This window comes from Staurois parvus, unplaced genomic scaffold (genome assembly GCF_062004578.1).
Source record: "Staurois parvus isolate SC_StPar_1 unplaced genomic scaffold, SC_StPar_1.0 ptg000159l, whole genome shotgun sequence".
Classification (NCBI taxonomy): domain Eukaryota; kingdom Metazoa; phylum Chordata; class Amphibia; order Anura; family Ranidae; genus Staurois; species Staurois parvus.
Genome location: NW_028317955.1, coordinates 2,728,116 through 2,739,626, shown reverse-complemented (window position 1 = coordinate 2,739,626; position 11,511 = coordinate 2,728,116). Strand labels below are relative to the sequence as shown.

The 11,511-nt window shown below is 52.0% G+C and overlaps 1 pseudogene; it reads right to left on the bottom strand.

Moving 5' to 3' along the window:
- Positions 1–9,186: 9,186 nt before the first annotated feature.
- On the bottom strand, positions 9,187–9,279 carry LOC149463137 (U2 spliceosomal RNA; annotated as a pseudogene).
- Positions 9,280–11,511: the final 2,232 nt, after the last annotated feature.

Genomic DNA, 11,511 nt, shown 5'->3' with positions numbered 1-11,511 from the left:
TGTATGGGGGATGCATGGAGTGTTATGGGGTATTGGAGAGTGTATGGGGGATGCATGGAGTGTTATGGGGTATAGGAGAGTGTATGGGGGACTCATGGAGTGAGTTATGTAGAGTGTATGGGGGACGCATGGAGTGCATTACAGGGTATAGGAATGTGTACGGGGGACACATGGAGTGTGTTATGGGGTAAAGGAGAATGTATGGAGGACCCATGGAGTGTGTTATGGGATATATGAGAGTGTATAGGGGATGCATGGAGTGTTTTATGGGGTTATAGGTGTGTATGGAGGACGCATGGGAGTGCATTATGGGGTATAGGACAGTGTATGGGGGATGCATGGAGTGTGTTATAGGGTATATGATGGTGTATGATAGATCCGTGGAGTGTGTTATGGATGGTGAACAGGGGACGCATGGAGTGTGTTATGGGGTATACGAGAGTGAATGGGGGACACATTGAGTGGGTTACGGGATATAGGAGAGTGTATGGGGGACGCATGGAGTGCATTTCGGGGTATAGGAGAGTATGGGTTATGCATGGAGTGTGTTATGGGATATAGGACAGTGTATGGTAGATGCGTGGAATGTGTTATGGATGGTGAATAGGGGATGCATGGAGTGTGTTATTGGGTATACAAGAGTGTATGAGGGACACATGGAATGCATTACGGGGTATAGGAGAATGTATGGGGACGCACAGAGTGTGTTATGGAGAAGGCATAGACTGCACTTTGGGGTATAGGAGAGTGTATGGGGGACGCATGGAGTGCTTTCCGAGTTTAGAAGAGTTTATGGGCAACACAGAGTGTGTTATGGAGAGTGTATGTGGGATGCATGGAGTATGTTGTGGGGTGTAGGGCAGTGTATAAAGGACACAAGGTGTGTGTTAGGGGGTATAGAAGAGTATGGGGACACATGGAGGGTGTTATGGGGTATCGGACAATGTGTGGAGGACGCATGTTGTTATGGGGTATAGGAGAGCGTATGGGGGACGCATGGAGTGTGTTACAGGGTATAGGAAAGTGTATGGGGACGCTTGGAGTGTGTATGGGGGATGCATGGGAGTGCGTTATGGGATATAGACAAGTATATGAGAGATTTATAGAGTGTGTTATGGGGGACACATGGAGTGCATTACGGGGTATAGGAGAATGTGTGTGGACGCATGGAGTGTATCATGGAGACTGTACGGTGGACTAATGGACTGGGTTATGGAGAAGGCGTTTAGTGCGCTTTGGGGTATAGGAGAGTGTATGGGGGACATATGGAGTGTGTATGGGGGATGCATGGGAGTGCGTTATGGGGTATAGGACAGTGTATGGGGGATGCATGGAGTGTGTTATGGGGTTTAGGATAGTGTATGGTAGATGTGTGGAGTGTGTTATAGTGTTGAATAGGGGACGCATGGAGTGTGTTATGGGGTATACGAGAGTGTATGGGGGATGCATTGAGTGCGCTACGGGGTATAGGAGAGTTTATGGGGGTTGCATGGAGTGTCTTTGGGGGTATAGGAGAGTGTATGGGGGACACCTGGAGTGCGCTGTGATGTAGAAGAGTGTGTAGGAAACATATGGGGTGTGCTATGGTGTTTATGAAAGGGTATGGGGACACATGGAGAGTGTATGGGGATACATGGGGTGTGCTGTGGGGTATAGGAGAGCATATAAGGACCACAGGGGGACCCATTGGGTGCAGTAGAGAACATGGGGTAGGATGGTTTCCAGGGTTCCCTATGAGCTCCCCATAGTGTAGATGTGGATGTGGGGGTCATTGTGGTGGGTGGTGTGATGGGGGAGGGGAGGGGTGCACAGCACTCCCCATAGGATGGATGAATAGATCCCGGGATTGGTATGGAGTACGATGTATATGGTGAGAGGTAAGGTGTGTATAGATGGGGGGGGGGGGGGGTACTGGCTCCTCCTCCTCCCCCTAGTCCCCTGTGGGGGGTGTAGACTTGTCTTTGTAGCGGGACGCTCTGAGTGATGACAGTGACCCCCATACATTGCCATGTCTTCTCTCCTCCAATCATAGAGATCCAGCTGTTTGGATTGGAAGGAAATATGGAATCTGGTGACACACCTCATTCTTTTACAGTGGAACTGATCTCAGGAAGAAAAGGTTTTCCATCTTCTACAGCCGTGGTCTCCAAACTGCGGCCCTTTGTCCAGCCCTTGGGGCACTATTCCATCCACTGATGGCAACAAAGGGACATAATTCCCCCTACTGGCACCAATGAAGGGGCGCATTTCCTCCCAATGAGAGCAGTAATTATGCCCATTGACACCAACGATGGGTCACAATTCCTCCCAATGACACCAACAATGGGTCACAATTCCTCCCAATGACACCAACGAAGCTTCACAGTCCCTCTCAATGACACCAACGATGGGTCACAATTCCTCTCAGTGATACCAACGATGGGTCGCAATTCCTCCCAATGACAACAGTAATGGGGCCCATTGACACCAACGATGGGTCACAATTCCTCCCCATGACACCAAAGACGGTCATAATTCCTCCCAATGACACTCATGATGGGTCACAATTTCTCCCAATGACACTCATGATGGGTCACAATTCCTCCCAATGACACCAACGATGGGTCACAATTCCTCCCAATGACGCCAACGATGGGGCGCAATTCCTCCCAATGACGCCAATGTTGGGTCGCAATTCCTTCCAATGACAACAGTAATGGGGCCCATTGACACCAACGATGGGTCATAATTCCTCCCAATGACACTAAAAACGGTCATAATTCCAGCAGTAATAGGGCCCAATGACACTAATGATGGGTCACAATTCCTCCCAATGACACTCATGGTGGGTCACAATTCCTCCCAATGACTCTAATGATGGGTTACAAATCCTCCCAATGACACTAACGATGGGTCACAATTCCTCCCAATGACACTCACGATGGGTCACAATTCCTCCCAATGACACTCCCGGTGGGTCACAATTCCTCCCAATGACACTCACGATGGGTCACAATTCCTCCCAATGACACTCACGATGGGTCACAATTCCTCCCAATGACACTCACGGTGGGTCACAATTCCTCCCAATGATACTCACGGTGGGTCACAATTCCTCCCAATGACACTCACGATGGCTCACAATTCCTCCAAATGACACTCACGGTGGGTCACAATTCCTCCCAATGACACGCACGATGGGTCACAATTCCTCCCAATGACACTCACGGTGGGTCACAATTCCTCCCAATGACACTCACGATGGGTCACAATTCCTCCCAATGACACTCACGGTGAGTCACAATTCCTCCCAATGACACTCACGGTGGGTCACAATTCCTCCCAATGACACTCACGGTGGGTCACAATTCCTCCCAATGACACTCACTGTGGGTCACAATTCCTTCAATGACACTCACGGTGGGTCACAATTCCTCCCAATGACACTAATGAATGGTCACAATTCCTCCCAATGACACTAATGAATGGTCACAATTCCTCCCAATGACACCAATGATGGGTCACAATTCCTCCCAATGACACTCATGATGGGTCACAATTCCTCCCAATGACACTCATGGTGGGTCACAATTCCTCCCAACGACACTCATTTTTTGATTGAAAAGATACTTTTATTACAGAAAGTATAAAAAACAACATGATACTTGTAATCGGGGTACATCTCACCCTATACTGCGACGCAGCGCACCACATAGCAATACAGTTGCAAGCATACGATAAATACATTCAGAAATAAATACATTCGCTCAGCGGTATGATGCCTGACGTGATGTGCGTAGAGGAAGAACCTCCAGACCAACACGTCGTGCATGACGCCGCTTACCCTGAAACCATAGCATCCTAATACACAGTACTTTTCCTAATGTCACAAAATCATGCAAAAACGAAAACCGACTGTTACACTATACAACAAGCATCGGGTGTGTGGGGGGGGGGAGGGGGTAAAAAGGGGGAAAACACAGGCCCGAAGCTTTATTGAAGGGACAAAGACACGCAAGGGGGAGTAGGGGGAAGGGGAAATCTTCAGACGTCCTCTTCCTCCTTAAAGTCCATCAAGGTATAGTCTCTGAGCAGACTGAGGACCAGTCTGCGACAGTCCTCAATGGACATCCTCTCCCGCTGGTGGATGAGGTGCTTTCTGGCGCACCATAAAGCGTCCTTAAAACAACACAGCACCCGCCAGGCGCCGTTCAATGTCACCCAGAGAAAAAGTTCCACAGAATAGTCCATTCAACACCCCAAAGTGTGTGATGGCTGACTGTGGTACAAAGTCCTTGAGTTCAGGTTCCAGGGCCCCCAACAGGGCCTGAGCAAAAGAGCACTCCCAGAAAACGTGGTGAGACGTTTCCTCGTGGATGATGCAGAAGGGGCAGTGTCTGTATCTGCTCAGGTTCCTGGCATGCATAAATGTCCTGAGAGGCAACCCCCCCTGGATTGCCATCCATGCCAGGTCTTTGTGCCTGTTGGTGAGAATGTTGGAAGAAACATTCCTCCAGACCACCAGGTGTCTGAAGGCAGGCCTGGAACCGACTCCAAAATGTCACTTGCTCTGATAAGCTTGTAGATGGTCTTTGGTTTCCACAAGTCAGGCTTGACTCCCTGCAGCCCCTGCTCCCTGATGAACTTGAAGGTATCCAAGTAGTACCAAGGAGTGTCCCAGTTGTAGGGGATGGAACTATCCCAAGTGTCCCACCCGAGGGACCTCCAGAGAGGCAACAGGAAGAAGCGTGACATTGCGTTCTCGCCAGAGTCCATAATCCTTTTGGGCAAAGTTCTGCGGATGCAGTTGCAAGCAAAGAACACCCTCAGTTGGGTGGCGATGTCGGGCACGCCCTTACCGCCCTTGAGGGGTTCCTTGAACATGACTGCCCGCTTCACTCTGTCCATCTTGGAGCCCCAGATGAAGTGAAACGCCGCCCTGGTGATGGCCTTACAGGTGTTGACCCGTGGGGGCCAGGCCTGGGCGAGGTACTGCAACACAGGGAGAATCTCGCTGCGGAGTACCAGTGTCTTCCCTTCGATGGTGAGGTCTCTGAGGCTCCAAAGTCCAAATTTCTGACGCATCTTAGCCAGTCTCTCCTCCCAAGACTTCAGGGCTGCGCCCTCGGCACCAAACCAAACTCCCAAAATTTTCATGAAGTCTGTCTTGATGCCAAAGGGCATGGATGCCGAAGAAGGCAGGAACCACTTTCCGAAGAGCATGACTTCCGACTTCCCGCAGTTGACCTTTGCCCCCGAAGCTTGGCCGAAGTCCTCGCAGGTCTGGACGAGCAGGTCGATGGAGCGCTGGTTGGCACAGAACACCGTCACGTCGTCCATGTAGAGCGAGCACTTCACTTCCCGTCTGTCTGGTCCCGGTGCGGTGATTCCCCCGATCTCTGGATTCCGTCTGATGCATTCGGCGAAGAGCTCTATACAGCAAACAAAAAGCAGAGGTGAGAGAGGGCAGCCTTGTCTGACCCCGGAGAGGACCGGGAAGGGGTCAGTTTTCCAGCCGTTCACCTGCACGGAACTACAAATGTCGTTATACATAATATCCACATACGAACAGAACATTTCCCCAAGACCAAACCTGCGCAGGGCTCTGCACATAAACCCATGGGAGACACGGTCAAAGGCCTTTTCCTGGTCAAGACTGACCAGGGCCGCGTGCACACGGCGGTCTTTGATGTATTGGACCGTGTCCCGGACAAAGCGCTAGGCTGTCCGCAATCCTGCGGCCAGGAATGCCACAAGTCTGATCCGGGTGGATTATCTGTCCGATGACAGCCTTCAGCCTGTTCGCCATGACTTTGGCGAGGATCTTGTAGTCCACGTTCAGGAGAGAAATGGGACGCCAATTTTTCAAGTCACATCTCTCCCCCTTACGCTTGTACAGGATCGTGATCATCCCCTCTCTCAACGAAGGAGGCATCTTGCCCTCCACCACCATCTCCTCGTACAGCTCGAGCAGGTCCGGGCCCACGAGATCCCACAGCGCTACATAGAGCTCCGCTGGGAGACCGTCGTAGCCCGGGGTCCTGCCTCGCCTAAAGGATTTAGCGGCAGAGTGCAGCTCCTCCAACGTCAAGGGGGCGTTGGTGGCCGACAAACCTGCAGGATCAATAGCATTAGAGATACCTGACAAGAACCTGTCGGCTGCTGCCGTGTCTGTTTCTTTGGGGGAGTAGAGGTCGGTGTAGTAGTCGCTGACCACTTCCATCACGGCCTCCTTCCCTTTCTGGAGCGTTCCGGTCTTGTCACGCAGCTCCGACAGGGGTGTGTGTCCTGAGTGGAGTTTCCTGAAAAAGAAAGAGTTACACTTCTCACCTTTCTCTAGATGCTCCACCTTGGCACGGAAGACAATGTGCCTGGATTCTTCCTCAAAGTGCTTTTTCAAGCTCTTCTTGGTGTCCTCCAGGTCTTGCCTCACGTCCCAGCCACAGAGGTGAAGGTCCTGCAGGGATTGCAGCTGACGCTGCAGTCTCCTGAGTTCCCTCCTCCTGGCACACACTTGCTGGCGTCCCCTGGCCTGAAAGAAGCTGCGCAGCTTGACTTTCACGAACTCCCACCAGTCGCTTACCTTGGGAAAGAAAGACTTCTCCTCTCGCCAGGCACCGTAGATTTCCCTGAGCTCCGCTAGCAGTTCCTCGTCGTCCAGCAGGGTGCAATTCAGCTTCCAGGAGCCTGGGCCCGGGGCAAAGCCCTCTCCCAGGTCACCCCGAAAGTGAATGGCCCTGTGGTCAGAGAAAAAGCAGGGAACCATGGAGAACCCGCGGTGCCTGACTGCCCTAGAGGTGAGCACAAAGTCAATCCTGGAACGCACAGACCCGTCGGGGCGGCTCCATGAGTAGTTCACGGAACCGCGCCCCACGGATCCCACGGCGTCCTGCAGGGAAGCCTCCGCAATCACCTCCCGGAGCAGCTTCGAGGTGGCGTCGAGTTTAGCGTACATGCTGGAGCTGCGCCCATCCTCCTATCGGACAGTTAAAATCACCGCCGATTACTACTGTTCTCGTTGTGACGAGTTGCGTCCGCAGGGTTTGGAAAAGCTCCAGCCGCGCGTTCTTCTCCGGGGAGGCGTACACGTTGATGAGCCTAACGGGCTCCCCCGCCCATGAGCCGTCTATGACCAAAAGGCGGCCACAGACGAGCTCTTGGACGGAGTCAACAGTGAAACGACCTCCTCTGATAAGAACCGCTACCCCTGCAGACTTGCAATCGCCACCCCCAGACCAGTAGGAGGGACCGTGGGTCCACTGGGAGGACAAATGAGTGTACCTCCTCAGAGGGGGAAGGGCGCACTCCTGAAGCATGTAGACATCACTCTGCTGTGTGGAAAGAAAGGTCAGCACAGTCTGCCTCCTAGACACATCCTTGATGCTCCTCACATTAATGGAAAAGATAGAGATCTCAGCCATCATGGGAAAGAGATGAAGGGGTTAGTCGGCAGGGGCTGTGCTTACCTCCCCTGGAGAGGGGGGGCGACCTCTGTGACCTCTGCAGCCTGACCAATGTCCTGGCTCAGACCGATCTGGTTGAGGACCTCGTTGAGGACCTCATCGAAGTCGTTGGAGAGATCTGGTTCCGACCTGGTCAGAGCCATTTCTTCTTCCACCTCCTCCTCCTCCAGCGTGTCGAGGTCCTCCCCGACGGGGTCGGGACCTGCGACATTCTGGAGGACGGCAGGCCGTTTGGTGGCGGTGGAGGCGTCCTCCGCCGCCGGGCTGGCCTGCTCCTTCTTCCGCTTCCTGTACCCCGCCGCAGAGCTGCTGACGGTGGTGGCAGGGTGAAGGGGCGGGAAATCCTCCTGTGAGGACAGGTCGGGGGGGTGGAACTGGGCCCGGGAGGGGTGGGGCAGGGGGGCAAAGGGCAGGAGGGCAAGGGGTAGGGGGGGCAGGAGGGGCAGGGGGGGCAGGAGGGCCAGGGGCGGGGGGGGCAGGGGGACCAGGGTCGGGGGGGGCGGCCTCCGGCACCGGAGGGGTAGGGGGGGCTGGGGTGGGGGGAGGGGGGTTCCTCTTACCTGGGTCCTTCTGAGGCTTCTGTGGCGCTGGTTTGGCAGCAGGGCCCTTACTCAGGGCCCCAGCATACGTCCTGCTTCTCTCTGGGCAGTCCCTGTAGACGTGCTCTGACCGTCCACAGAGGTTGCAGGTTTTGGACCTCGAGCAATCCTTGGTCTCGTGACCTGCAGACTGGCAGAATCTACATGGAAGCACATGGCAATCCTTACCCTCGTGCCCCGGCTGTCCGCACCTGCGGCATGACTGGGGTTGATCCGGGTAATGTAGGAGTCCTGCTGACGCTCCCAGGGAGAAGCACTGTTGCAGGTGTTGGAGATCTCCAGCGGGACGATCTCTCAGCAATCTGCAAAACACAGCCCACTTACCTGTCCAGAAGCCATTGGCGTCTAGTATCCGGACTGAGTCCTTCAACACGACGCAGAACCTCTGGAGATAGGTGGCAATATCTCTTCCGGGGACGTGAGGGTTCCTCATGGACACCGTTATCCGCCTTTCGTCCCTTTGAATGGGAGAATTCGCAATAGACTTGCAGAAAAGGGAATCGGGCCCAGAGGTCTTCACCGTCTCCCAGTACCTTCTGCAGACCTGTAACGATACAAAAGTTACGAAGAAGATACCTTTCATGAAGGACTGCACCGACAGGGTCTCTGCCTTGCTGAATCCTTGTTCCAGGATCATCTTCTTGCCAAAGACTTCCGGGGTCATGTCCGGGACTCTGCCTTCCACTTCTTTCAGTCGCAGCACGACTGTCTGCTTCATCCAGGGCTCCAGGGGGGGGAGACCGTCTGCAGGGCCGGAGCGTTCTGAGGTGGAGGTGGAGGCGGAGGGGGCTTCTCCCGAAGTCTTGGCTGGGGCGGCGGCGGCGGTCAGCGGCTTCCTTATTCTTCCCCATCTTGTCGCAGAGGAGTTCTCAGGAGGGCTTCCAAGAGGTCTTCAGCGGATTCCTTCTCCTTCTTCTTCCTCGGCGGCTTCACTCTTGCTTAGCCTTTGAAAAGGCTATTGAGCGTCTACTGCCCGGAGGTAGTAACGCAGAGTGAACAAGGGGGGGGAAGATCACAAACTCGTTCTGTGTGGGGGCTAAGCCTCAAACCCAATAGCAGCAAGCAGGTGAAGCCGAATTTAATCGACGATCCTACCAGGCCGAGTAGAGGGTACCCCACACAGACCAAATGGCTGGGATAGATACAAGTGGTTCTCAACGTCCTAGCTGGAAGCAGGGACACCCCTAAAGGCAAGGTCGATACTACACTTGATCTTAGCCAAAAGGCCGAGAAGCGATGATGATTGGTCACAATTCCTCCCAATGACACTCATGATGGGTCACAATTCCTCCCAATGACACTCATGGTGGGTCACAATTCCTCCCAATGACACTCATGGTGGGTCACAATTCCTCCCAATGACACTCATGGTGGGTCACAATTCCTCCCAATGACACTCATGATGGGTCACAATTCCTCCCAATGACACTCATGGTGGGTCACAATTCCTCCCAATGACACTCATGTTGGGTCACAATTCCTCCCACTGTCACCAATGATGAGGTGCTATTTCTTTCTCTGACAACATCCTGGTGCATTGTTTATTCCCACGCACATCAGGACCTTTTCTACTCCCAATAGCCAAAGTCCGTGCCCCCAATTCCTCCTAAAACAAACAAACGGGGCACTTTTGGTGGTACCTCCAGCCTCTTAGCTGTATATTAGGGATGGTCTATATGTCGAACATTGGTTGTTCATGTGCTCACTAAACACATGAACATCTGGGCCGTTTGCCCGCGCGCCCCACAATGTAATACGCTCTGGCGGCACATTGTAATTGGCCAAAGCATTGCATCTGACAACAGGTCAGGTGCAATACTTTGACCAATCACAGCTGAGTTAACAATAAGAGCCATGATCGGCCAAAGTCTCAGCTAGCGGTGATATCATCAATAGCTTCGCCCAATAGTGGATGACAGTTCTCACCGTTTCCAGTCAGACGTACACCATTGGCCGGAGCTAGCAATGATGTCACCGCTAGCTCCCACCCAATTGTTTACCTCTTGACTCCTAAATGTCAGATAGCGGCGAGTTCTTGGCAGGTTTTTTTCATTTCAGCAAGTCGGCGGCGGCGTGATAACGCTGGACGCCGTGATTGAAGATGGATTACAACGCTGGAACCGTTTTTTTTCCCCATAAAGAACGTGTCAAAAACTTGTATTTTTCTTCAATAAAGGATTTTTTCAAAACTCTGGTCTCTATCTTTTCACTCTTTTACCCTTTAGTGAAAGGGTAGGGGTACAAGGGTAGGGGTACAAGTGCCCCTTACTCATTCACAAGGGGAGGCAACATTAAGGCACCCCATTATTTAAAGGGGTACCCTGATGCTAATGAACCTCCTGCCCGCAACCACCCGGCCAGGGTTGTGGGGAAGAGGCCCTTGTCCTCATCGGAATGGGAACACCGTCCCTATGCTGTGGGCACAAGGCCTGGTAAGACCCGGGGGGGGGGGGGGGCACTCGTTCGTCCCTCCTTTTTTTGGCCTGCCAGGCCTATGGTCATATCAAGGGTCTGGTAGGAATATAGGGAGGACCCCCATGCTTCCCCTCCCCATTCTGAGGGGGTTTGGTTCCTCTTAAAGGTTCTACCAGGCCTAAAGGGCCTGATATGGCTTTTAGGGGAACCTCATGCACTTCCCCATCCCCCAATTTTGGGAGGTGGGGTTCTCCTTAAAAGTCTTACTAGGCCTAAAGGGTCTGGTGTGGCCTTTAGGGGGAACCCCACGCACTTTAAAAAAAAACATGTTTTACTGTGGGCTCCCTCCTAACCTTCCTCCTAAAGGATATACTAGGAGGGGGGACCCCACGCTGGTTTGTTGTTTTTTTTAATTAAAAATTAAATATTTTTTTAAAATGTCAGTCCTGCTGCAGCAGATTCTGTACATTGTACAGATGTGCAACTTTGCAGGTAGTTTAAGGGGAACCCCCAGGCATGATATTTAAGGAATTTTTCAATTTATTTTCTTTTAATTTAAGCAATGAAAAATGACTACCCCTTTAAAAATTGTACTTTTTGAAATGTTTTCTGATTCATGTCCCTTTTATGGCCAATAACTTGCATGGGCAGCACAGTGGCTAAATGCATATTTGCATGTTCTCCCTGTTCCTGTGTGGGTTTCCTCCGGGTACTTCGGTTTCCTCCCACTCTCCAAAGACATGCTGGCAGTTTAATTAAATCCTATCTAAATTGGCCCTAGTATGTGTATGTATGAATGTGAGTTAGGAACCTTAGATTGTATGCCCCTTGAGGGTTAGGGAGTGATGTGAATGTACAATATATATGTAAAGCGCTGCCTAAATTGACGACACTATATAAGTACCTGAAATAATAGTATAAGCCGTTAAAAAAACCTCAAACTTCGTCATAAATTTTGGCCAAAATGTATTTTTCTACATTTCTTTGGTAAAAAAAAATCCCAATAACTGCATATTAATTGGTTTGTGTGAAAGTTATAGCATCTACAAACTATG